The following is a 27071-nucleotide window of genomic DNA, read 5'->3' as shown; positions in this document are numbered from 1 at the left end:
TGTACCATGGTCTATCGACTTAGAGAAAGCATTTGAGTAATTGTAGCACTCAATCAAATATCTAGCGTCTCATTCACTGGACTATGTAAATCAAACTTGTAGGCATAATAAGGGGCTTCTGGATCCACAAATATTACCATGTTTCATTTGACTGAATAATATGAATATTTCCATTGTCTAATGTGCATGAAAGTTGGTGTATTTATTGGCATGTCATGGGACTTATTAATGTGGCAGACACCCATCAACATGTAATTTTGTGGATATTTTCATACCTTTACAATACGTTTTTCAAAGTCTGCCTGGTAAAGTAGTGTACTAATCCACAGTACTTTACACGTTTTAGCTCACACTAACCTAGTGATATGTTCATGTAGGTGTCGGTGATATGTCAGGAGAGGGGCTTATGATTATTGCTGATTGCCAGCTTTTTACATTTATGTGACATGGAGCTGCTTGGTGCTCCACTCTCAGATAAAAGCATCAAGATTAGGCAGCATGCTGAATACACAACTGTACTTGAAAGTATCCTCTGATTCAGACATTCCACACCTCAAACACCACCAGCACATCATCCAAACCTGTATGTCCAGTGCCTACTGAAGCGTAAGCCAGCCTAGAAAGAATTCCTGTTATGTTTTTCAGAAACATTACAAACCTAATTTATTGACATGAACCCTGAGGGTTTCGAATCCCATCTTTCACTGCACGCCGAGTCACTTGGATTCAGTCTATATGGCAAAACCTCACCCTTGGGGAACACTTTGCTGAAAAAACAAAGATGGACTGTTCTCTCTTCTAAAGAAAGTTAAATTGTTTTTCACAACTGCTGCCCAAGCCCATTCACATGTGTATGGTGATAATGCCCGCCTACATGGCCTTCCAGGCACCACTGTAGAACCCCTTAGGAGCATCCTACACACACCAGTGTGTCCCATCCAGGGCCTGAAGTAATTTGATCACTTCTCCATCCTGATTAAACTTGATTTTCTCCTCTTTCCAACCCCAGCCATATTCAAAACCAGCTGCATCATTTACAAATTAAATAAATACCAGCATTTGTAAATGACAATGCCATCACAACCAGCATCCCCGCGTATCTAGCAGACAATCTCACCATCTCTGGGGGATCTCGGCACACTCACAGCCTGTACACCACCAGACTGCAGACTAAGAAGTTTCTAAAAAAATCAACAAGGCAGCAGGCCTCAATTATCTTTGCACACAGGAGCTACAACATCATCTCCATACCCACCAGGTTCACTCCAACGCTGCTACAATTTAGGAAATAGTTGAAGACGCACCTTTTTAAAGAACAATAGATCATAATACAACAGTCCACAAACCAGCTACCTTTCTTGACGTTATGCTCATCTTCGACCTTCTGCAGCGTTCCACTGCCTTTTGGATAGGTTTGTGCTTTACTTATAAGGTCCTAAAGGCGAGACCTATTGGCTATGCCAATGCTTGTTTTGAGTGAGTGGCTCGTGCAGGTATACCACTGTGATGTAGAGATGCTGTGAGTGCTTTTACAGGAGCCCCTGTGACATTGCGCCTCTTCAAAATGTATCTTGGGTCTAGTGTAATACTTCTAGCCCCTATTCCCGTCTTCTGGCACCCAATGCATTCTTAAATGTCCCATGTACAGCCAGGGTTGACACTCCTATTACCCCTGCCCTCCAGTGACACTTTACCTGTCACGGGTGGTGGTGGATGTGGTGGTGATGGTGGACGTGGTGGTGGTGGTGGATGACGTGGTGGTGGTGGATGATGTGGTGGTGGTGGTGGTTGACATGGTGGTGGTGGTGGATGACATGGTGGTGGTGGACGTGGTGGTGGAAGAGGACGTGGTGGTGGAAGAGGACGTGGTGGTGGAAGAGGACGTGGTGGTGGAAGAGGACGTGGTGGTGGAAGAGGACGTGGTGGTGGTGGTGGACGTGGTGGTGGTGGATGTGGTGGTGGTGGATGTGGTGGTGGTGGACGTGGTGGTGGTGGACGTGGTGGTGGTGGACGTGGTGGTGGTGGTGGTGGTGGACGACGTGGTGGTGGATGACGACGTGGTGGACGACGTGGTTGTGGATGTGGTGCTGGAGGACGTGGTGGTGCTGGTGGACGTGGGGGTGCTGGTGGACGTGATGGTGGTGGTGGTGCTGGTGGACGTGGTGGTGGTGCTGGTGGTTGTGGTGGTGGTTGTGGTGGTGCTGGAGGACTTGGTGGTGGACGGGATGGTGGTGGACGTGGTGGACGTGCTGGTGGTTGTGGACGTCGTGGTTGTGGACGTGGTGGTGGGGGACATGGCGGTCGTGGATGTGGTGGTGGTGGGCGTTGTTGTGGTGGATATTGTGGTGGACGTGGTGGTGCTGGAGGACGTGGTGGTGCTGGAGGACGTGGTGGTGCTGGAGGACGTGGTGGTGGTGGACGTGGTGGTGGATGACGTGGTGGTGGTAGTGGTGGACCTGGTGGTGGATGATGTGGTAGTGGTGGACCTGGTGGTGGTGGACATGATGGACGTGGTGGATAAGGTGGTGGACGTGGTGGTGGACATGGTGGATAAGGTGGTGGACGTGGTGGATAAGGTGGTGGACGTGGTGGTGGTGGATTTGGTGGTGGTGGACGTGGTGGTAGAGGACATGGTGGTGGTGGTGGACGTGGTGATGGTGGAGGACATGGTGGAGGAAGTGGTGGTGGAGGACGTGGTGGATGTGGTGGTGGTAGTGGTCGACGTGGTGGTGCTGGATGTGGTGGTGGTGCTGGATGTGGTGGTGGACGTGGTGGTGGTGGATGACTTGGTGGTGGCGGATGACTTGGTGGTGGCGGATGACTTGGTGGTGGCGGATGACTTGGTGGTGGCGGATGACTTGGTGGTGGCGGATAACGTGGTGGTGGCGGATGACGTGGTGGTGGCGGATGACGTGGTGATGGTGGACATGGTGGTGGTGGATGACGTGGTGGTGGACTTGGTGGTGTATGTGGTGGCGGTGGACATTGTGGCGGTGGACATGGTGGTGGAGGCTTGGCACCTCATCCCAGGATGTGCATTGTTTCAGGCCCCGAGAGCGGCAGCTCTCGACCCAGGGATCCAGAAACATGTCTGGTGGTGGCAGCTTTGGCAGCCACTCAGTCAGGTCACTAGAAGTTGGTCGAGTTTCAGGGGGCATCTCTAAGATGCCCTCTGTTGTGCATTTTACATTTAAATCCCACACTGGCACAGATACCAAACTTCCCAGTCTTCATTGTAGCCATTATGGTGTTGTGGAGTTTGTAATGACAAACTTCCAGCACCGTATACTCTTAATGGCAGCACTGCTTTTACAGTGCCCAGGAATGGACTTGGGCACTGTAGGGGTACAGGGCTCCTGCTCCTGTACCCTCACCACTGGCATAGGGCACCCAGCTAGAGGGGTGACTGATGTATGCCAGGGCAGTGATTTGTGGGCATGGCACACAGGGATGTGTGCCATGTCAACTCTTCACTTTATTCTGCACCAAGGCACTCAGTCTGCAAAGGCAGTGTGTGAGTGTCAGGGTACAGGGCCTCTGAGGGTGGCACAATAAGTGCTGCAGCCCTTAGAGGCCTTCTCTGGTCACAGTGCCCTGGGTACCTGTGGTACCATTTACCAGGGGCTGACATGTGGCCAGAGATGCCAATTAGGTTTAGGCTTCAATGCTGTTTTAGGGAAGGAACATAGGCCATGGGTATCTGATTAGTAGGAGCCCAGGGCACACTCAGTCAAAGAATATTAGCAATTCAGCAAAACGTGGGGGCACACCATGCAAGAAAAAGGGGACTTTGTCACAAGATGGACCGGGCTGCGCCTCTCCCACTAACCTCTGCCCTTTACAATTGCTATCAGAACCCCAGAAGGGAGATTGACATGGTTGGGACAATTAGATGGGCATGGGAGGGGCTGCGGAAAAGGGCGAACGTCAACCGGATATATGCACTGTCCATTCCACTAGCTAATAACCCTTAAATCCCCCTGCTATTAGACAGAGGTGCGGTGGAGTGAGTGCTCAAACACCACTTCACCCAGATGGGCAGTTTGGCATAGTCCCTCAAAATAACACCCCGAGACACGTACTATACTGTCAGCTGTGGGCTACCTGCCTCGCGTTCAATGGCTCATTTCCGCCTGTGCCCCCGTCTCTACCTGCTCTAGAGCATATACTCACAGGCATTAAAGCTTGGCTGAAGGATGGCGCTTGCAGCAAAAAACACCTATCCACCTTCTGGGAACTCATGCCATTTGGATCTCGGTCAAAAGCTATACGGGCCCTATCACCTCTTGGCTCTGCCTACAAAATCCTGACTCCCAAGGGCAGACAACTACATAATACACTAACATGGCAAATAGGCTACCCTAATTCCACAAAGCAAATTGTAGTACCTTGCTATTATGTCCCACCTGGTCCACCAAGAAGGCACTGAATATTGAATAGTAAACTCTTTCTTACCTTTGAACATGTGCAGGGAGGATAGCATTTTAACACCTTAATGTATCGTTGCGGCTGTGGTTTAGTAAAATAGTGGAATTTAACGTGGATGTACAAAATAACCATGTATAATATATAGCTGTACCCCACTAGACTTACATAAGTGTGTGGATGCCAAATGTGTTACCAAGCTCTATCACAGCTGGTATGTAAATGTCAAATTGATTGTTGTGACATTTCTGTGTTTAAAACAAATCATTAAAAAATAAAAAGTGTATTCCAGAGAAACTGTTAAAATCATATTGATCCCTACAGTATTCATGGGCGGTGTGAATTGTAAAAGATCCTGCACAGTACACAAATCACAGCCAAAAGCCTGTCTAGTCTTTATTATTTTTCATGAACCTGTCCTTCAGATTCTGCATGCTGGACAGGGCTAAAGTAGATAATTTATGACATAATCAAGTGTCAAATGTAGATTAGTAGTGGGCACAATTCCACTGTCTTTTTAAGTGGTCTGAAAGTGGTAAATAGCAAATGAGACTGAGTGTTGTGTATAGGAGGTTGGTGAGATGTAAAGGTTCCACAACTATATACATGGTTGTTGATAATTACATTCCTTCCAACAACGGCATCTATGGGGCTTTTTATGTTGCGGTACCAGAATCTCATTACCTTTGAGGCAGCGTAGTACTGCAGCAGCACTGAGCGGTCGGAGTGAGGTTGCAAATGTATTATCGCCCACAGGTCCTTTTACATTCCAGGTCTCCAGGAGCTTGGCTGCTCTACCAATAGATCACATCCCTGGTACCTGCTGAACGAGGCTCGTCTTGGAGACAGCCGGGCATGAGATCTTGTAAGTCCTCGTCTTCACTGCTCATGGATTCAAATGAATAGTCCCAGTCAAGGTCTGCAGATGGCATTGCTCCTCTAAACTTATTATAAAGACATTTTCCCTTCAGTAGAATTATGATCCTGATTGGTGGTCACCAACATAACTTTACTTTGTGCTTCCAACATGGATGGTCATGATTTGAATGACAGATGCAACCTTCTTTGTTGTGTCATTCCTGATTTAGTTACTAATAATTTGTATATAGCTCATACAAGGCCCAAGAGCACTTTACGTTTGAAGGGATGAAGAGAAGAAAGCATGAGCAATAATAGCTGAATTGACAAGACCATGGCTCAAAACCACATTACGAATCAATTCAAAATGTCAAATAATATGGAGAATCACATAATGTCAGATTATAAAACAATATTAAAAATTGATAAAGTAGTTCAACACATGTATGTTGAGATATCAGCAATATGATCACAGAGAAAGCAAAATAGACCCGTTGAGTTGCCACCACATATTTCAGGAGGAGCACAGTGTGATGTTCCCGTAAACCGTAGACCAGGTGTTACATCACAATATCCAGTGGCACTTTCTAGTTATTGTGGTCTATATCCTGATAATGAAGGCATTCCATTCCCTGTTGAGTCCCTTCCACTCTTATAAAATGTCTTCGGACCTTTACGCTCACAAATTCAGCAGACTATGGAGCAGTTGTGCCGGAGTCTGTTTGAGTCACAGTTAGTTCAGCATGAGTATGTATTTCTGCATGGCATGGGTGCCATCGACACGACTCGCAATGCTAGTGGTTTTGCAGATCCAGTAGACAAAAGTTGGGTTTTTGGTGGGCTTGAGCGGTGATTTTGGGTTCAGCATGCAAAATGGCTGATCTGACATGACAATGAAAGATGCCCCATTTCCCTGGTGTACTACTTACCTGTCCCTGGCATGCAGCAGTTGAATAGACCTGCCTAGGTCGTGGATAGGATTGACGGGCATAAGATGTTAGATCATTTTGATTTTTGCCAGCGGATCACTTAAGCCCTCACACCCACTGCTCCTTCGTCTCTGTCAGCTCTGTACAAATACTAGAAATAATATTTGCCAAGTGGCGAGCATTCTGGGTAAGAAAAGCTTAAGCAGTGCACATAAGTGGAGATCACTAGATTGTTCCATCTCTCTCTGCCTCAAAAAAATAACCACTAGCTTCCCCAAACCAAAAAGCCCCAGCACATAGGTTTATATTTTTAGTGTTCATTTCATCTGTGATATGATCGCCCACATGTGGGATAGCTGTTTAGGATTGCACAAAGATCATGGGGGAGAGGTCCTGTAAATTCCTTACCTTTTTGAAAAGAAATCATTTTCTTGTTTTTTACTACCGGTCCCAAGGTGGAGATTGAGGGGTGCTACACCATTCCGCCTCCTAAGAGGTGTGAAAAGCAAATGGTGGTAGAGGACTGAGAGACACCCCTCTTTTGAAAGTAAGGCTTCTGCTCCAGTCTTTATATTTTTGCTTCACCAGAAATGGTCATTAGTGTCCTTGGCACTTTCTTGGTCCTCCAAATTGTCAGGGGAAAGTAGATGATGTCCCACACTTGTTCCCCCTTCCCATTAATGAGCTATTAAGTGGAATGTTGCTGTGGGATTGCGGCTATTCCCTGAGCAGTAATTCTTTTAAATGGTCGTGGATCCACTCACAAAGATGTCTGCTCTGGGAATGCAATCCTCCAAGAACCCCTGGGTGTGAGAGGCTGGCCTGGTATATGATGTACACTTATGCAAGTGAACACCCTGCACCAGTCCAGACAACCCTTATGGTGATTTAGGAGGTCTTAGACAACCTTTGAAAGCTCCCTAAGTGGTAGCTGTGGAGAGCAGCCTTCAGGCTTAGTCCAGAAGTAGTGTAAAGCAGCTTGTTGTTCCAGAATGCAATCTTATAGGTATAGACTAAGTGAAAAAGAACCACACAATGTATTTATAAAAATATGTATTTATTATATAATACTCAATAGCGCATACAGATATCTCCTACCTGGAGATATGCACAATGCACACAATACTTTGCATAGAAATCACATAACTAGCACAGAGTACACAGTGAGAGGGACCAAACCATATACTAAGAAAGTGGTATAAGAACCATGACTCATATCAGGACAATGCCCACAGGGCGTAGAAGTGTCGGGGACCCAAGGCACTACCCAAGGTGAGTGACTTGGGCCCCCATGGAGATCGTGTGCAGTGTGGAAACACGACTGCGTTCTCCATACAAATCAATGTGTAAGTCGCAGTTGCAATTTTAGAGATTAAGGACCCTTATCAGAGGACCCCGAAGAAACCCCTTGGAAGACAGAATGTTGGAGAGCCACCCCACCCGTAGATACCCTAGTACCCCTAGTACCAGGGAAGCCGGGTGCATAGGTGTGAAGTGTTGTCTGAAACCGCACTCAAACCCAATAAAGGACTTTAGGAAAATGCTGCTGCTGGGGAATGAGAAAGTGTCCGGTGGAATCCGAAGGTAGATTCAGGATAAGAAGTACCTGCAAGCAGAGGGGATAGAGTCTGCCACTCAGGAGTGACCCAGAGACCTGGAAGACGGATGCCAACCGATGTCAGGAGTTGCAGCAGAGTTGACGGTGTCTTTGAATCTGCAGCTGTGAGGACGAGGCAACGTTGTGGAAGACCAGGCGCCGTGCACGAGCTGTCCCACGTCTGATATCGAGAGTCGAGGGGTCAATGTCCGTCGGGAGTACCAACAAGCCTTGGCGACTGCAAACAACGTGGATGTCGAAGAAGATGCAATGTCTGTACCAGCAAGGTCCAGTGGACTCCCCACAAGCAGGGGAATCGGGGCAGGCCCCGAGCAATAAGGGTAGCCCAATAGAAACAAAGGTGACCATCAACAGGACCCACAGGCCGGAGACACTGGAGTCGCAAGAGGACCTTGAGTAGCTCACCAAAAGATACAGGCCACGGTGCAGGCAATGCAGTGTGGACGAAGTTTCTGTTCACTGGAGATGCTTGGGATTGGGACTGCTTGGAGCCCGAAGATCTTGGTGGAAGGAAGCCAACAAGCAATTGCAACAGCAAGTCGATGCGGTGCACAGGGGTTCGTTTCATGCGGCTGCTACGAGGGATACTGGCCTCAAACTTGGTGAGAGGGCAGGGCAGGCCTCGAGAGCTATGGAGAACCATCACCGGTGTTTCTGAACATTTCAGAGTCTGTGGGAGCTCAGGATCAGCATACCAGTCGGCTTAGTTGCAGTGACTGCAGATGCAGGGAAGTAACTCCTTCTCTCCAAGGGAGATTCCTTCAGGTATCTTGGATGCCTATAGGCCTTGGAAGGTTCCTGTATGGTGCACAGGCACAGACGATGCACCAGTCTGGAAGGGAGAGGATGTCGAGCCCAAACGAAGTTCAAAGTGCCCAGACGGTAGAAGGTGAAGTGGTGTCTGAATTGAATTGTATCCCATGACGCATCTAGGGACCTACAACCAGGTAAACCCTTAAGTACCCTTAGCAAAGGGTTGGGATGATTCAGGGGACCCTCCCAGGGGAGGGTTTGGACAGGGGGGAGGATACTCCAATATCCTTTGTCCAGCTTCGCACCAGAGCAGGAGCCAACGGCTCCTAGAGCTGGTTTGAACTGGACTATGCAAGAAGTCACAAAATGTGCCCCTCATGCAGACTTCGTGGCGCTGGCAAGCGCACCTACCCCACCCCAATACACCACATCCTGTCTGGGAGGTGGTCACACCTTCCTGTGACAGGATACCTATTGTTATGACTTCCCCTGGTCGAGCTTGGCTCTGCAGTAGGAGGGCAGAATCATTTCTCTGGTTGGCAGCAGCCATGTTGTGCTGTCCGGTCTAGAAGACTGAGTACTGAGAGCCTAACAGAGGGCTCTCCCAGTGCTTGGAATCATACCACCCATGATTCCAAGCCAATGTCGAGATGGTCATCGTTTAATTACGCTGTGCCAATCTATATGGCTGCTTTACTTACAAGCCAGGAGAATGCACACCGTAGGCTGTAGGGTTGTCCTGCTCATGCACGGGCACCCTCACACAAAGCACCCTGTCCTCAGGATCGCTAAGGCCTGCTATAGGAGTGAATTATAGGTTTTAAGCATGACTTACTAACTCCCTATTCCCGACCCGTCAATTAAGATCTAGTGGGACGGGGAAGGTGTGTATCCCAACCATCAGGAGAGCAAGGATGGGTGGACGCTCCTTTCGCTATCTGGCAGCGCAGCAGTGGAATAAACTCCCTCAGGGCCTCCTGGGGGAGGTCTCGGAGACTATTTTCCGCAAAGAGCCGAAAACTCACCTTTTTCCCTAGGTTCCGTTTCTCGCCCGCTACTGTCCAGTTTTGAGGGTTCCCGATGAGAGGTGCTTTTCAGAATGTACCGCAGCGCGGGGACACACTAGTCTAGTGTAACCATGCGCTTTGCAAATGTGACTATTATTATTATAAGTGCAGTGACCCTAGAAACCTATATCTTTTGTAAGTGGTGCCAGCATCAGCTTACAGTCTGCAATGGCAGGCATGTAATTACAGTTTGAATTGTCTCCCATAGGTGGCACAATGCATGCTTCAGCCCATGGAGGACCTCTGCTGTACCTATGCCCTGGGTACCTTAGTACCATATACTAGGGACTGATAAAGGTACCTCAGTATCCAACCTGGGATGTACCTAAGCACTGAACATAACAATTTAGGGGAAAAAGCAGCAAGACTGGGGTCCTGATTAGAAGGATCCCATTCAGACTAGTCAAAAACAGCTTAGCACCAGGCAAAAAGGGGGGGGGGGGGTAACCAGAAAATCAGAGCCTACTTTCCTACACTGGGCACAAATCAATTTGAAAGTCTTACAGTTGAAGATGAAGAGCACAAATGCGGACCAGTCTGTGACTCGGACTGAGCAAAAAAGTACACTGGCGCCGCATGTGTAACTGTTAGGGCAGGACTCGGAACCCAAAGCAGCCCTGGCAATTTTGTCGCACCAGCCCCCCGAAGAGTGGGTTTTGCAAGTGTGAAGCACTGCTGCTTTTATTACTCGGGACGGATATAGCAGCACTGCTGGAAAAACCAGCCCCCAGTAACAAAATCGGCCCTCACAACTGCAAATCCGGCCCCCATAGTTCAGCCTTCTGGGGAAACGCCCGATGCCCACTACGGCCAGTCCGGCTCTGGTAGCTGTTTTTCACGCATATGGCATGATGACTTGCAAGAGCAGCAGGATCCTGTCTCAGCAGCCAGCAATGCTTGTATCATGCTGCATCACTACCAGTGCCACTAATTCAGTTGAGCAACTTTTTTAGGTGGCGGAAACAAGGATACATTTGTGCAGTTGGTGCCTCCGCAAGAAACTCCAGTAAACCTACTTCCATTAGTTTTGTAATGCTGGCTCGACTAAGATAAAACTGACTTTATGTATGCAGCTTTGAAGCTTTTGAGATGGGGGCACAAGCAAGCACCTGCCATTTACCCTCTGCTATTAAGCCCACACTTAGCGCTGCATAGAGGTTGATGGTTCGTCATTTCATCCATTGACTACTCCATTGATGTGTCTGTTATATAAGACGTGCCCAGTATGACGTTATGAAGCATGTCAAGGAAAATGCCCCTCCAATGTGTGTACAATGTCTCTGCAAACATTGTAGAAAGTCTCTTTTTCAGGAGTGGGCAAACACCCAGCAGTCAAGGGTTTTATAATGATAAGCATCATGAAGATAAGGAGAAATGAGTTCCTCTGTAAGTGTGTAAATTAAGTAAAGTTTTATGCTCCATCTACAGACTCCTCCATATTCACAATCAAATAAATGGCCATCCCAATTACACCTGTGACATTATCTATCTACACTAGAAATGTAAACTGTTAGAATAATAGGAACAATAAAAAGGCATACGCGAACAAATTGTGGAATACAATGAGCAAATATATCAGGTGCGACACAAAAAACAACAAATAACACAACAAAAAACATACCTAAAAAGGGAGATTGTGGAGGAGGGGGAGGTGAGACCACGAGGACAAACGAGGCATCCGAGCAAGGACACACGGGAAACCTGGGAGGAATCACGCCAAAAAGAATATAGGATCTGTGGAAATGAAGAACAATCAATTAAAACCAATAGGTAACGAAAGCAAGATACGCGGCTTCAACTGAGTCAAAGCCATATCTGGCCATAGCATTCAAACAACCAAAATTTAAGAAAAATAAGCCAGAACATTAAAAGAGAAGACTTATGCAAAACCTGAAAAAGTAACGACAAGGCAGTAATAGAAGCAAAACATTAAGACTTGGAAAAAGATGTGGAGGCGGAGGAGTCCATGCTGACTGGTCTGCAAGAGTTAATGAAGCTCTGTAATTTCACCGGATCTTCATATGTAATGGTCTTGTTGTTATAGGTGACCTTAAAGAGGCAGGGGTGGAAAAGTCCATACCGAGCTCCCAAAGAGCGAAGATCAGGCCTCATACTGAGGAATGCCTTACGTCTGTTAGCGGTAGCTTTGGCATAGTCCTGAGCGAAAAATAGCGTAGAACCAGACTATGTGATTTTCGAGATGGCTTTAGCCGCTGACAGCACCTTGATCAAATCAGTATACTCCAGGAAATATAAGATTACGCCTCTTGGCCGTTGGGATTGCGCATTAGGAGAGGCGACTCGGCCCAATCTGTGTGCACGTTGAACATTTAGCACGGTACCCTCCGGGAGGTGAAGCAATTGAGGTAGGAAAGATCTGAAAAAGGAGACAGCGTCCGACCCTTCAAGACCTTCAACCAAACCATAAATTCGCAGGGTATTACGTCGATTCCGGTTTTCAAGGCCCTCCACTTGACGCTGGAGCTCAGACACTTGGGAATGGAGTTGAGTAACACTTGCGCTCGAGGTCTTAAGTGAAGAAACACTATGCTCAACTGCTGAGACTCTGGCGTCCAACTGAGACCAATTGTCTGTGAGGACCTGCAATTTAACATTTGTCTCCTCCATAAATGGGCGGAGAGCTCGGATTTCCTCCAACAGGAGCTCCATGGTTTTCAATCGCTTCGTGACAGACTTCCCTTGCAATGCAGAAGGAGGATCCATTGCTGTTTCAGAGGATTGTGACGCAGACGACAAAGTATCCTTGAATTTGGAAAATTCTGTAAAAATTCTAGAGTTCTTAACAAAAGATTGCTTCACGACAGAGGAACCTCTGGACCCGCCCATCAATTTTAATGAAGGTGATGAAAAAACTGTGAAAAATAAAATGACCAGTCCAACTATGACCTGCGCAGAGTGTCTATTAGTAATTCCCCCTCATAAGGGAAATCTCATTCTCTTGTGGACATCTGTAAACCCGCAAACGACGATGGCCAGAAGCCAGAACCTGTTGATGATGGCAAGTGGTAAAAAGGCTAAGTAACATAGCAATAGGCATATGAGCTGAAACTCCTCACGAACATCATAAAATAGCTGCCCAAAAATAAATCAGCTCACCCTGGAAATAAACATGGAACTGGAAGTACATGTAGTTGAGGAGGAAGAGGTACAGACCAAAAAGTACCTAATTCATAGCCCACATCGTCTGCTTGTAGTCACCGGAGGCACTAGACATCACGAAGCAAGCTGCGCTGCCTGAAGGCTCCGTTCGCGGCAGGAAGACAAAATGGCGGCCGCTACGGAGCGTTGTTCGTCAAGCGACTAATGTAGAGGCGAAAAGCAGCTTCTCATCGTGCGTAAACAAGTAGAGATCTTCGCGCTGCAGCCAGCATACCTTTATGCCTCATTTCTCCCCTTCCGACTTCAACGAGGACAGCGGAAAGCGCGTTTACTCCGAGGTGAGCCCGGGAGCCTCACTCGGACGCCGCCATTCTCTGCGGGCATTAGCCACGCCCCCCGAAATGTAAACTGTTAACAAGGGAAACACTCAAACACAAGTAGAATGTTTGAATTATATTAGAGATGCCCAATCTAGTTGCATTAAGAATCAAAATAAGTTATTTAAATACAAACCTTTAGTGAACAAGACGAGGTAAAACCACCAAAGCAAGTTTCTTGAACACAAGACAGGCATATTAATAGATTGTATCATAAAGAAACTTGTATTTATAAATCACACAGCAGGAGTCCAAGATACAGATGTATCCGAATACCCTTTGATAGTGCAATGTATCGACTGTTTCACATCACCTGATGTAATTTCTCAGTATATAAGGGCCCACTCTCCAAGGATCAATCTCAAGTGTCCATCTATCATCAAGAAAAAGATCAACGTGGAAGATGGAATTAAAAAAGGGACTAAAGAGGTGGGCTAGGACTCGACGTTTTGTTGTCAAATGATATCAATCCGCGAGACCATCCTCAGGACCAGTGTAACTTAAACGGAGATACAGGCATGGCCCCATCAAAGAATTAAGGAATTCACTGCCAAGTCAGGAAAGTACTGGTAGTGACAGCTCAATAGCACAATCAAAATTGCTTCTTAATTCTAATATATGAAATGCTGATGGACACTGTCGGTCCGAAGTTAAAAGTATTAGTCAACAAAAATTAAAAACTGTTTCTCTTTTTCTTCGTGTAGTATAGATAAAAGGGGAATAGACTTGCTGCATATGTTCATTATTCTCCGCAGGTGATGCTGAAGGCAGCACTCGGCGCCACTGAAGACTCCCGCCGTCTGCATCCCCCTGATTTTGGAAATGTACTGAATTGCCAGGCCTAGGAGGTTCACAGCACGTTTCTGACAGCGGGGTAACCCGCTCTTTAAAACATGCGCTTCTAACAGGTCACAAATATTTGTAAAACAATGTCCAGTCAAGGAAGAAAAAAAAATAGAGGTCCAGTCCTGCTTAAAATAAACATTCAGTCTTCATAGAAATTTATAAGATCTGCCAAAGCATAATGGAGGAAGGCTTTTAATTTAATGTTTTAAGTATTTGTTTTCGTCTTGCTGGTCGTAAGTGATTATCTTTAATAGATTACGTGGTTTTAGGTCTTTGATTTAGCATTTCCTCAATTAGCTAGTCTTTAGGGCTGGGTCTGGTGGCTCAGTGGACTAATGCCTCCACTGTAGGGGTCTGTGTTTGACCTCATGGCCATAGGTTCAAATTCCAGCGGGTCCACTCAGCCTTTAATCCTTCTGAGGTCGATAAAATGAGTACCATTGAGTAAGGTAGCAATAAACATCTGTTATTCAACAACAAGATACCCATTGCAGGTGAATATGGGCTTTACATATACCCATGTTCTGTTACGATACCTATTGCCTCACAGACATCAGTGCAGCATGTTTATCTATCCTGCAGCAGAGAACTGTGCACTTCTGCTATTTCCTTCTAAGCGCCCTGCTTCATACATAGTAGACGTGTTTAGAAATCAGAACTTTGGATTGCCAAGTAAGAATGGCAATTACTGTAATGAAATCCAGATGCCTGCCTTATCTCATGCCTGCTTAGCTGCAGTGCAAAGCTCCTAGTACTCAACTGCATGGAAGTGCATCCAACTCATGCCCAGAGCCATCCAACTAACCGAGGGACAAAGATGTTGAATTCTGTTTTTTAGACCATAGCCATTTCTAAAGGCAAAAACCGTATCAGGTTCCACCATTACATTAGACCATTCTTCGAACAAGAAGAGCTGATGCATGCTGTGAGAGCTGATCCTTTGATGTGATTCTACTAAGCTGATCTATACGGTATGGGGTCGCCCCCGTTAGCCTAAGAGACCTTCTAATAGTCTAATAATAATAATAATGTATTAGATTATAGTGAAAGGAGTGTGGTCGTATACCACTGTCGTTAATAGTATGATTGCTCCTTTCATTCTATATGGTATTGTAATAATGCTCATGATTCTGATCTGTACTGTTAGTCTGCTAGTGTTAGCCAAAGTACTGCATCTTAGGACGCGAGGTTTATAAAATAAACTCTTTAAACTTTACAGTGTCTGTATTATTATGTTGTGGACTAATAAATAAGTACGAACAGGTATTTCAGATTCCCACCACTCCTGAGAAATATCTAAGTCGCTTGTTCTGGTTTGTCTATACATTGGGACCTCCTAGCTAGATCTAGGTTAACGAATGAGATACTAAGCTAGTCGGATAAGGGGTTCTGGGTTCTGAGGGGAGTTTTCTGGTACACCACAATTCTCTGAGGTCCTGGTCTCCTGCGCATAGTTCTGTGCAAAAGCAGAATCCCTGCAACATGGCACACCTAACGTTTGGTCTTAACGTCTGAGACACTTTAGTAGTGCTAGTTTTAGTCCACAACAACCCTCGCTCTCGTTTCCGGAAAACCTGAGTGACGGTTTAACCTACCTAGGTTTAGACTAAAGGTTCTATCAAGCTTGAAAATTAAAAAGGTTATAATTTTTGAGCCCAAGTGCTACTGTGAATATCGTTGTTACTCTTGAAGGAGTCCTAATGGCGGTTAATATTCCCGCACATAGTAGGGTTCCTCTGTGCGCTCATTTGAGGGCGTATGGGGTACCTGATGACGGGATGTCCGTAGTTTTTGTGGTCAGTGCTGATACCACCTACCCGTATGAGTTGTTTTACTCATGGGTGACCTTTGCGGAGGTGGATACGGACGATAATTTGTTCCACGAATATACAGCCTCTGTTGTTCCTGCGGCTTATGCCCCGTATAGGACTCTGGAAATTCCTATTTCTGCCTGGCAGCATACAATTTGGTTTAATGGCGCCCTCCCCCATGAGGTCATATCGGCGAGAATGGGCCCGTTGTCAATTGCAGGGGCTACATGGCCGGTACTGGCCGGATATACTCCACACCCACGCTACATGACGATAGGCGTGGGTGATTTACGAACACTACACACAGCCCTGATTACGGTCCATAGGGCTTTAGTGCAGTATGTGTCACGCACAGTTCAGGTGGGAACACCTGCGGTTGCTGGACACGGTGCGGATCACCATCACGCAGTGGTGATTAGCCCTGTTATGGTTAACGCGGTAGTCGGCAAGCGCCCCCTCAGTAAGGATGAATTTCCTTACTGGCTTGCGGAAAAATTTGATCAATTAGAAGCCGTGTTTCCAAACACTACGCCTGTGGATAAACACCGGATACTCACCATTACTTTGCCGAAAGCCCTGGTCCCTGAACTTGTTGATTGTGACAATTGGGGCAAGGTCTTTGCTGCGACATATTCGAAGTGCTACGGCACTCCGTCTATGGCTGTACTACCCTCCGTCATCAAGAAAGTTCAAGAAAGTCATGGTGCGGAGGCAGCTATTGAGTTGGGAATGAGGCTTGTCGACAGTTTCGATGTGGTTTGTTCCATGGTAATGGGCAACCTCAAAGGAGATGCCATGCAGTTCCAAGTTGGTAATATGCTGGAGCTTGTGGCTGATGCCGACAAGCCTAGGCAGTTCGCAAAAATTATCGCGAAAGCCTATAGGATGGTTGGACGTAGTGCTTAGGTGTGAAGCCCACCATCAAAATTCCAGATGTAGTGCAACAAACTAAGGTGAGTTCGTCTACAAAAGACGAAAAGCCCAACTTTCCTAAGCAGAGTTGGCGAGCCAAAAAACAAGAGAAGCAGCAACAGAAACAGGTTTCTCGTCCTGCCTCACCAGTTCAGTCGTATAGTGAACGCACTTATGATTTGCGCGATCGTACTCGTATTAAGTCACCTGATAGGTTTCAGGTTTCTGAACAACGCTCTCCTCGTTCTTCACAGGAAACATCGACTTCGCACTCTGGTGGTGGAGATCGAGGAAGAGGACGGGGCACTCAAGGTCGAGACCAGCCCCGCCAGACTGACGGTAAAGGCAAGCAAGAAGACGCTGCCAGACCACGTCCACCGTTTCAGAAAAAGAAAGTTGCTGCTATCTCAGCGAGATATGCCTCAGATGGTCAGGACACAGCTTCGGAACCTGACATGGGCACTAACGCTGCTAGACAGCGCGGCGGAAGTTACAGTAGTGCCGGAAGCATTGCGTCCATTTCTGGAGGCGACAGCAACTGACATATATGTGACAGTTGAAACTGCTGATACTCGCGTAGCCCCCCCGGAAAGATTATTTCAAATAGTCCTTAATATTGAGGGTGACATACAACGCAAAATTAACGTGGTTTTTTGGGATAATCTTACCACCACATATGATATTCTTTTGGCGGAGAAAGATTGGCCTCCGGCTTTCATTTTGGACGCCCCTAGGGGAGAGGAAGTTATACTTCCTTCCTTTGGGCACGCAGTGCCCACGGAGGAGTCTACTAAGTTAGCCGGGGAGTGGGCGCAGGTGCTTGCGCCTGCGTTATATCGTAATCAGGTTGGTTGGGACAAATGTTCTCCCAATCACGAGATTCTGTTGCGATCCGATCCCCAGCCTCAACCCCAATATCCCATGCGTCGTGAGGCTAGACCTCACGTCGCGTCAATCCTTGTACAATTGGAATATCAAGGAGTGATTGAGACATGTGTGTCACCCATGAATAATCCTTTATTCACTGTAACGAAGCCTGACGGGTCGTACCGCCTAGTTTTGGATTACCGGCATTTAAACTCACATTGCCGGACGTGTGCGGTACAGAATACTCATAGTTCGGCTCTCGTAGATAGTCTTGTGAGAAAACGTTTCAAAACTACGCTCGACTTATCCAATGGCTTTTATTGCCATAATCTGGCCCCTCTTAGTTATGAGTGGAAAGCATTCACCTCGGGTGGCAAACAAAAATTGTTCAAGAGGCTCCCGATGGGCTCGAAGAACAGCCCTGGAGTTTTTGCCGCTCGCGTGGTCTCTCTCTTAGAGATGGTAGACCCGGAAGCATACTCGTATGTCGATGACATCTATCTGACAGACGACGAGTTGCTTCCTCATCTTGCTCGTGTGGATAACATAGTGACTATGTTTGCAGACTTCGGTTACAAGTTTAACTTTAAGAAGTCGAACATTGCTGAATTTACAGTGTTGTTCTTGGGGTACAAACTCAATAATGAAGGTCGAGGCTTGGCACCGCAGTTCCTTGAGAAATGCGCAAACCTTCGTATCCCTACGACACTGAAAAAACTACAATCCTTGCTGGGTTTTCTGAATTTCGGTCGATCCTACATTCCTGATTATGCCCAGCGTATCAAGACACTTTATGCCTTGATACAACCAACTTATACCAGATCTTGCTGGCTGCCAGAGCACTCGTTGGCATTATATACTTTGCAAACTGATCTTCTTACAGCTAAATATCTAAAAACTCGTGACAACCACACCAACCTGGTCATTAGAATTGTTCCAGGCGCGGAAGGTTTCACGTACTTAACGTTCAATGAGGGTGACACAGTCCCCATTGCTAACAAATCTCATCTGTACACTTCGGCTGAGCTGCGATTTTCAACTGTTGAAAAAGTCTTGACAGCAGTTCAGATGGCGATCCTGAAAGAACGAGCGCTATCACAAGGAAAACGCATGCTGGTAGTAAAACCGTTTCCTGCTCTTGAAGCAGTCACTAAAGCTAGTGTACCAAATTCTAAGGCTTTGCATCCGAGGTGGATACAATGGGCAACCTCCTTGGCTTCGCCAGACGTCGAATACATCTTTGACGCGGCGTTGCAGACTCAAGAGAGTTTGGAGTATGAATTCGTTCATCCTGCTCCACAGTCATTGCGCCCCATCGAGTAATACCATTGTGTCATATACACTGACGGGTCGGCGCAACCCGCAACTGGATCAAGGCACGCTTATTCAGCGGCTTGCGCAATTGTAGTCGGTACTTTCGTGAATGGAGAGTTCAAATCTGATGCAGTGCATACACAGTCATTGGGTGATTGTACCGCGCAACTGGCGGAGCTTCGAGCTCTGGTGCTTGCACTTGAGTTTGCTGATCACAGAGTCACTACTCTTATAGTGAGTGACTCTTACTATTGTGTTCAATCTTACAACGACAATATACTTTTTTGGATTATGAATGGTTTTCGTGATTCCAAAGGTTGCTCAGTGAAGCATAAAACGATTTGGGCTCGAGTGTCGGAACTCAAAGGGAGTCTGCCACTTGTGGATGTAATTCACACTCTTGGTCACCAACGAGTTGGTGTCCATGCTGTCGGTAACAGTTTGGCTGACGAGGCAGATAAAACAGCAGTGGCGACATATTTAGTAGCGGCAGTTTCAAAATCTAAGATGGATGCAGACATCTTAGCAGCTATAGCTGCTTCTGAGACAGGGACAAACTTCCCTAGAGGTTTTCCTTCTCGATACCATTATCACTTAAGCCCTGATAACGTCCCATTAGTGAGGATTAACGACGTTGGTGATAGATTGATTCCCAACGCGGACTGCAGACCAAATTTGATAACAGCTGCCCACGAGGGTGTTGCGTCTGCGCATGCTGGAGTGTCAGCAACTGTCTCTCTTTTGCAGCAACGTTATTGGTGGTACGGTTTGTATAAACAAGCGTGGGCTTATGTACTTAATTGTGACATTTGCCAGCAGATCAAACCTTCTTCTGTTGCGCGTCCACCTCCAACGCAGCTGCATATATCTAATCAACCACTAGCGTGTGTTTATTTAGATCACTGCGGTCCTTTTACCTCTGATACTGCGTACAAGTACATCTTGGTTGCAGTGGATTCGTGCACACGTTTTCTGTGGGTGTGGCCACAAAGGAGTGCTGATGCCAGGACTGTCATCAAAGCATTGCATGTCTTTATAGGGAGTTTTGCGTGTGGTAACTTTCACTCTGATCAGGGCCCGGCGTTCGCCTCTAAGGCTTACAAAGAGGCTATGAGAAGTTTGGGGGTCCAAGTCAAATTTTCGTCTCCATACCAGCCTGAGGGCAATAGTGTTGTGGAACGGATGAACTGTGACCTAAAGCAATCGTTGACAGCCAAGGTGTTAGGTACAGGCCGGAACTGGCTTGCCTACTTGTATGACGTCCAACGTGCACTTAATAATCTCCCTAGAAGGTCTCTGGGTGGGCGGACCCCGTACATGATGCTCTTTGGAGTGAGAATGTTTGTTCCGGACCTTGATGGTCTAGACATGGCGGCAGCTGCCGCGCCTTTTGACCTCGATGACCACTGTGCTGTATTATAGAATCTACAAGAAGCAAGAGACACTCTAGCTAAGGAACACGTGCCCTCTACATCTGAAGAAGCGCTCCTGATTCCGGTGGTCGGCTGGCTGCCTCGAGTTGGTGATCTGGTCCGTGAGAAGGTGGAGAACAAGAAGGAGTTTAGCCCCTCTTATCGTGCACCAGTCCCAGTGCTTGGAGTATTGGGTACACGTACAGTTGTTTAACCACCGCTTCCTGGTCGCAAAGAAAAAAGGTACATTTCAATTGAAAATGTCAAGCTACACAGGGTGGCCGATTCTCCATAGTATGACACCTTCGGTTTCCTGCCCTTCAATGCTGAGAAACTCTGTTGTGTTGCCACCCTCTATCATCGTGCCTGAAGTTTCCATTGAGATGATTACAGTTACTGATCCACCACCTACTGCTGGTGGTTTGCCCGCTGATCCTGAGTATGCTTATCCTACAGAAGAAGCTTTGCCACTATTCAATACAACGACACTTAACCAGTCACATTCTTCCTTTGAAACTGAATCATTGACTTCCACTGTCCCTTCCAAAATCTCTATATTTTTTGCCTGGTTCAAGAGACATTTTTTGGTTGCACCTTGGACTTACATCTGGTTGGTGCTGATTTGTATTTTTTTATTCATGACAATTGGCTTTGTGGTAGTGTTTTTTAGACTTATCAACGGACACTACCTGAATGAGCGTTCTACAATTCAATTAATTGATGGAACTTTGGCCCCCCATTCCTCATCACACATCATGAAAAGAGACCAGACGTTTGTGAACATCACCGCCTGGCCAGTACGTGATGGGATTGCATGAGATGCAGTGAACTTTCAAATTCATGGTCCCACCGAAGTTATTAATGTGCAAACTGTTTTTCCTGTTTCTATGGGTGATGTGTTAAACAAAACATCCGCTCAGATGATTGGGATGTACAAGCAATAGAAGCACTGTTTTCTGATTTAAAATATTATGCTGCATTTGATGCTAAAGATCTGTATTTAAATACTGCAAACTATGATGAGCAGTTTTGTTTTCAACATTATGGCACACATTTCCTACACAGAGCAAATACTTTTAGAAATTTTGTTAATTTCACACAATGGGAACATTGTCCTGTCCCTATGCCCGGCAGCTCTGCCACTTTATTGAAAAAATTCACATACTTTTCGGATTTTAGTGTGTCAAACCCTGAGTCTTTTTATTTTAAGGTAGCGGTAGAACCCACTTCTAAGGTCAGACTGACACACACAAAATTATTATATTCCAAATCCTTTATGGAGGAATTGGCTATTGGGAGGTTATGACGTATGGAAAGCTACTGTCGATCTTAAATCGGTTTGGGGAACTAAACCATGGCAGATACAAGGAACAGAGGCTTTGCATCATGCCTGTCTTATCCCAAACCATATCTTATTTTTAAATTCATCTATTTTTCAGACCACCTGTTTTGGATTGGCTATATCTAAAAAATTAATTACCCCCTCGATCCCTGATCTGGGTGCTTATCCTGGTTGGGAAAATCACTCAGATCTGTCCCTTACTATGTTGCAGTCGCTTGTTTCCAATGGCACCTTCAATATTTCGACATTGAATCCTGAGGGTTGGTTGATATGGCAAACAAGCTCAGATTCCTGTCAACGTCAGTTTCTGGATTTGGCTCCAGGATATACACAACTTAGAGTTGACCCTCGTTTTACATCTTCACACACAGTGACTACCTACTCTGTAGGTAAATTATGCCAGTCATGGTTGCAACATTCCACGTTAACTTCAGTTAAGCTTCATTTATCACGCTTAAATGACAAAATAGATTTAAATGATTTTATTAAGGGTCCTGCAAGTGGCAGGTCTAAACGATGGGCTTATGCTATTTACAATGAAATCTGGAAATCGTCGCAAATTGAAGCTGCTTCTAGATTACGTGCTATTGACCAGGCCAATATGGAAAAAGTATTGGCTGTGATAGATAATAGTATTAATACGTTGTCTTCTAGAATTTATACATTAGATAATATTGTTTCTTCTGTCGTAGACATTGTGCAGGATGATGTATCTGTGTTGTATCATGGTCAAAGTCAGTTGCGTTCAATTATGCAGTTTGCATGGACATTGCAAACGTTAAAGGCAGGGAAAGTCCCGTGGGATTACATGAATATTTCATCATTGTTCCTTCCGTTTAATTTGACTGAAAAACAGCAGTTCATGTCCATGAAAGATGCAACTTATGCATTGCTGCACATTGAAAAATTAGAACCTTTACCTTTTTCTGTAACTGAGTTAAATTCAGCCGTGTGGTTAGTTCACGGATTAGTAACTTTACCGTTCAGTTTGTTCAAATTTAGTTCGTGCATGAAACACTATACTATAGGTAGATATGAACAACTTGGTGACGCGTTTCTGCATGAAGTTTGGTCTCTTCCGTTCACTTACAGATGCGTGAGGGATGGCAAGGAAGTTTACTTAAAAGGTGAAGAATGCATTTCCGCTCCTGATCACTCTGTTGTTTGCAGACATATACAATTACATGGCGCTTGCAATATACACGCTCCTAATTTAGCTTGTGTCCTAAAGGGGATTCCAATGCCAGTTATAACGTCTTCTTTTAAGCTGCTTGCCAACGGTAGTTATTTGCTTTTAAATAGTGAAGCTTGCTGTGGGATGCTAGTGGATTTTCCTTACATAGTGACTGTTTCACAAAAAGTAGTTTGCTGTAATAACGTCCTTTTCCCGCCCCCGCAAGGCCGACTCGACATATCCATCTGGCCAGCGATTCCAACCTTGAACGCACAGTTCAATAGAATGAGCAGAATAAGGGCTCTTTTGTCTAAAAAAGAGGTTGCGTTGACTTCATTCCGTGAAACATTTCTTCTTAATGTTGCGAACACACGCACTGAGGTACAAGCTCTTTTAAATACCGACCTCCCCCTCCATTTTGGAACCTTGATTCAAACTATTTTTAATGCTTCGTCTACGACTGGCCTTGTTCATTTTTTTAAAATTGTGGGCTCCGGCCTCGTGACATCTTTCCAGACTGTTTTTGGTGTGATCCCCCGCATTTTTACATTCTATTTTTTCGAGTGTCTTCGGATGTTTCCCCTTGCTCCTCGCTTTGGCGGCTGGGATCCTCTTGTTGATTTGCGCACTTCGATATGGCTGCACACCGGGAGTTGCAAGACAGAATGCTGCGCTTGCTCCATCTTCGTAGCCGGATGCTTGATTTCTACGGCACCTTACCACTGGCGGTATTAAGCGTCAAGTATGGATTGTCTTTCCGGTTTCCCTTTTTTACGTGTGTGCAACCTGTTTTTCATTGCCTAGATTGTCCCTTCCAATGGGCTCTGGACTTGTGCCTGTCAAACTTGGCGTCACCTGACCCGGATTTTGATGAACTAATGTGTCCCTTAGTGGCTCATGAATTCGACTGTTCTGGTGTCGGGTCTATGGCTTTGGGTGCTGCACACGGAGTCCTTGGAAACTGGGATATCGGAGAGGCAGCTATTGATTTCCTTGAAAGGAGTTATATTGAGGAGACTGACAGTTGTCCTATCATGGTGCTGGATGCTCCGATAATTGATGAACATGTGTGTTCCTTTCCTTTGCTCAACTGGATGGCAGATACTTTTGCGGAACGTTCCAATGATTTCCTCTTGGAAGCAGTCGCAACTTACGGTGCATATACCTTCATGGATTGACTGATTGACATTGTCAATGCAGCTTGCTTCCAGATTTGTTAATTTTCTACGAAAATTTTGTTTAATTTTTAGCACATCATTTTTCATTTTCTAAACTAACATTTTTTTTTATTCTCGGACTTTACACTTACATTATATGCCCTTGGTTCCGCTCTAAATCGCTTGAACTCTGCGTTCTTACTAAGTGTATCCCTATTGGTTAGTGCTCCGATCATGGGGGGGTGTGAGATGGATTAAGCCACGCCCTATTTACAACACTAAGTTAGCATAACCGAGATCATGGTTAACAAGCAAACTTGTCGTTTCTGCTGTGCTGCACACGACACTGTTGTTATGTGTTATTCATTTTAGAAATGCTGACTCGACTTTGCCTTACAGGATAACGAACTGTTGTTGCACATTCTTAACCGTGAAATGTGCCCTTGGTCTGTACATCATGCAAAGAACGCGTCTGGGTCACTAGAAGGTACAGAGTGTTGTATTTAGATTGATCGTACCACTTGTTAGACATATCATGCATACAGCTGCCAATATTTGAAGGACAAGCGTCTTTAATATTGCAGAACAGTTTGGTTTTACATTCATTCGAACAAGAAGAGCTGATGCATGCTGTGAGAGCTGATCCTTTGATGTGATTCTACTAAGCTAATCTATACGGTATGGGGTCCCCCCCTGTTAGCCTAAGAGACCTTCTAATAGTCTAATAATAATAATAATGTATTAGATTATAGTGAAAGGAGTGTGGTCGTATACCACTGTCGTTAATAGTATGATTGCTCCTTTCATTCTATATGGTATTGTAATAATGCTCATGATTCTGATCTGTACTGTTAGTCTGCTAGTGTTAGCCAAAGTACTGCATCTTAGGACGCGAGGTTTATAAAATAAACTCTTTAAACTTTACCGTGTCTGTATTATTATGTTGTGGACTAATAAATAAGTACGAACAGGTATTTCAGATTCCCACCACTCCTGAGAAATGCTTGTTCTGGTTTGTCTATACATTGGGACAACCTAGCTAGATCTAGGTTAACGAATGAGATACTAAGCTAGTCGGATAAGGGGTTCTGGATTCTGAGGGGAGTTTTCTGGTACACCACAATTCTCTGAGGTCCTGGTCTCCTGCGCATAGTTCTGTGCAAAAGCAGAATCCCTGCAACAGTTATAGGCCAATAAGTTTATGGAGCAAATAAAGTGGCTAGTGAACTAAAAAGCCTCTGTGAGGTATAGAAAATTTGGAGTTGACGATTTTCCACTTTGAAACTTCGAAAGTTTTTTATTTCTTTTTAGTAGTTTGCAAAAATTGAGACACTTAAGCTGTAGCTGAAGGAAGCTAATAGAGGCTTGCAAAGTGGAACTTTCACAGCCAGGAAGGAGGTACCAGCAGGAGTATTTACCGAGGTTTAACATTATCAGATTAATTTTCATTTTTAATCTGCTCAGTCACAAGTGATTTTCACACTACACTATAGAACACCAAGAACCTTTAATATGAAAATGGAGATTTCAAAACCACTGCATAATACGTATAGAGTAAGGCACCACCCATTGGAAAAGTGAGCTTTGCAAAAGCTCAGGTTAGTTTGTTGCTCAGGTGAGTCCTGAATACAAGAGAGAGTTGATTTCATAGGTTAAGTGCCACATTTAGCTGCACTTCCTTCATGCAGTACGATGTAATACGCTTCATCCCTTTGGTGGATCAGCAAAGGTTGGTAATTCTGCTGTCTCTGGAGACCGGAGAAAGCCCTATATATCCCAGAGATTTAGGGAATGTGCTCGAAGCGAGACACTTGGATCAGTATTCGAGCACTTGCTTTGAGCACAAGCTGCAGCTTCATAACTCCATGCATTAATATCTTGGCATGCAAGACATTGAATAATCCCAGACGATTGAATTAATAAATGAGGTAATGATTCTTGTTGTTGTTTGCAGTGAGGTTGCTTAAAAGTTGAGTATCTAAAGGAGCCAAAAACCCGAGTTATTTATTTGACGGATACATACTGCTCTCCCTGAGGCGTTTCAAGCCACTAGTAAACATTAAAGGAGGATGCAAGCCAGAGTGATACAGGTTGTAATAATGATAATGGAAGAAGGTAGCAGAAGATTGCACTTAATAAAAAAGGAGAAATTGAGGTAGAGGACGGTCGCCCCGTTTTACTATTCATATATTTTGTGCTGAAGCTGAGGAAAAGTGAGGTTCCCAGATGGATTTAAAGTATTATGATGGACAGTGTCCTCCCCCCAAAAAGACTCCTTATCTAAACACTGTTGAATTCAATACACCATATTTTTGCCGTCTGAGTTTTTTCTAGAGCTCTGGGTGGTTTTAAAAGTATCGTTTATAGTGTTTGTTGTTGAAAGCTGAGGTTATCTTTTTTGCATGTTTTTTTATCTCCGTGACATTCATGAATTTTAAGATCATTCTGTTCTGCTCTTTCTCTTTTTGGTACTAATTGAGCGAGCTCCGTGTCTGCTCTTTCTCTTTCTGATACTGATTGAGCGAGCTCTGTATGTGCTTTTCACTAGACCAGGGACCTTGTGTCAGTTTTGTGGGTATATGGGGCTGGGTCTGTGCAGGTGCAACTAGTTTGGATGATTTCCCCCCTCCAAAAGTTGCTTGATGTATTGCTGTATTAAGTATCAGGGTTCCACCTGAGGGCAATCACATGCTTTGCAAATCCAATATTCAGTAATTGATTGATTCATTCATTCATTGTATTAGTGTTTGACCTTGTTATTAGGATCTTTAGGGAAATTGACCAGAATAGATATCAGAAATTCTGGATGACACTTGGCTCATGGTAGCAAGACGGAACGTAAGCAGTTAAAAGGAGAGGGCACAGTGAATATGCATCTTAGAGAGACAGATCAGTACATAGATGCAGAGCGAAGTACGAGGGGACTGGTTGCACTCAAAACCTTCAAAAAGATGGCGAATCCTCTTGATTTTGATTTGAATAACGATTGTCTGAAGATTGGGAATGACTGAAATAGAGTGCTGTAAATGAGCACATGGGCAGCAGGCATGATTTGATGACTGAAGTATTGTTTCATAAAATATGCATGC

At 45.3% G+C, this 27071-nt stretch overlaps 1 protein-coding gene across 2 annotated transcripts in view; it reads left to right on the top strand.

Annotated features, from left to right (window-relative positions):
- FBXO3 (F-box protein 3) overlaps positions 1–27071 on the top strand; it is a 94817-nt gene that overhangs the window by 6733 nt on the left and 61013 nt on the right. The gene's annotated exons all lie outside the window — the stretch shown is intronic.

Source organism: Triturus cristatus, chromosome 3_1, assembly GCF_964204655.1.
Source record: "Triturus cristatus chromosome 3_1, aTriCri1.1, whole genome shotgun sequence".
Lineage (NCBI taxonomy): Eukaryota > Metazoa > Chordata > Amphibia > Caudata > Salamandridae > Triturus > Triturus cristatus.
The sequence above is the reverse complement of the archived record's forward strand: the minus strand, read 5'-3'. Positions and strand labels throughout refer to the sequence as shown.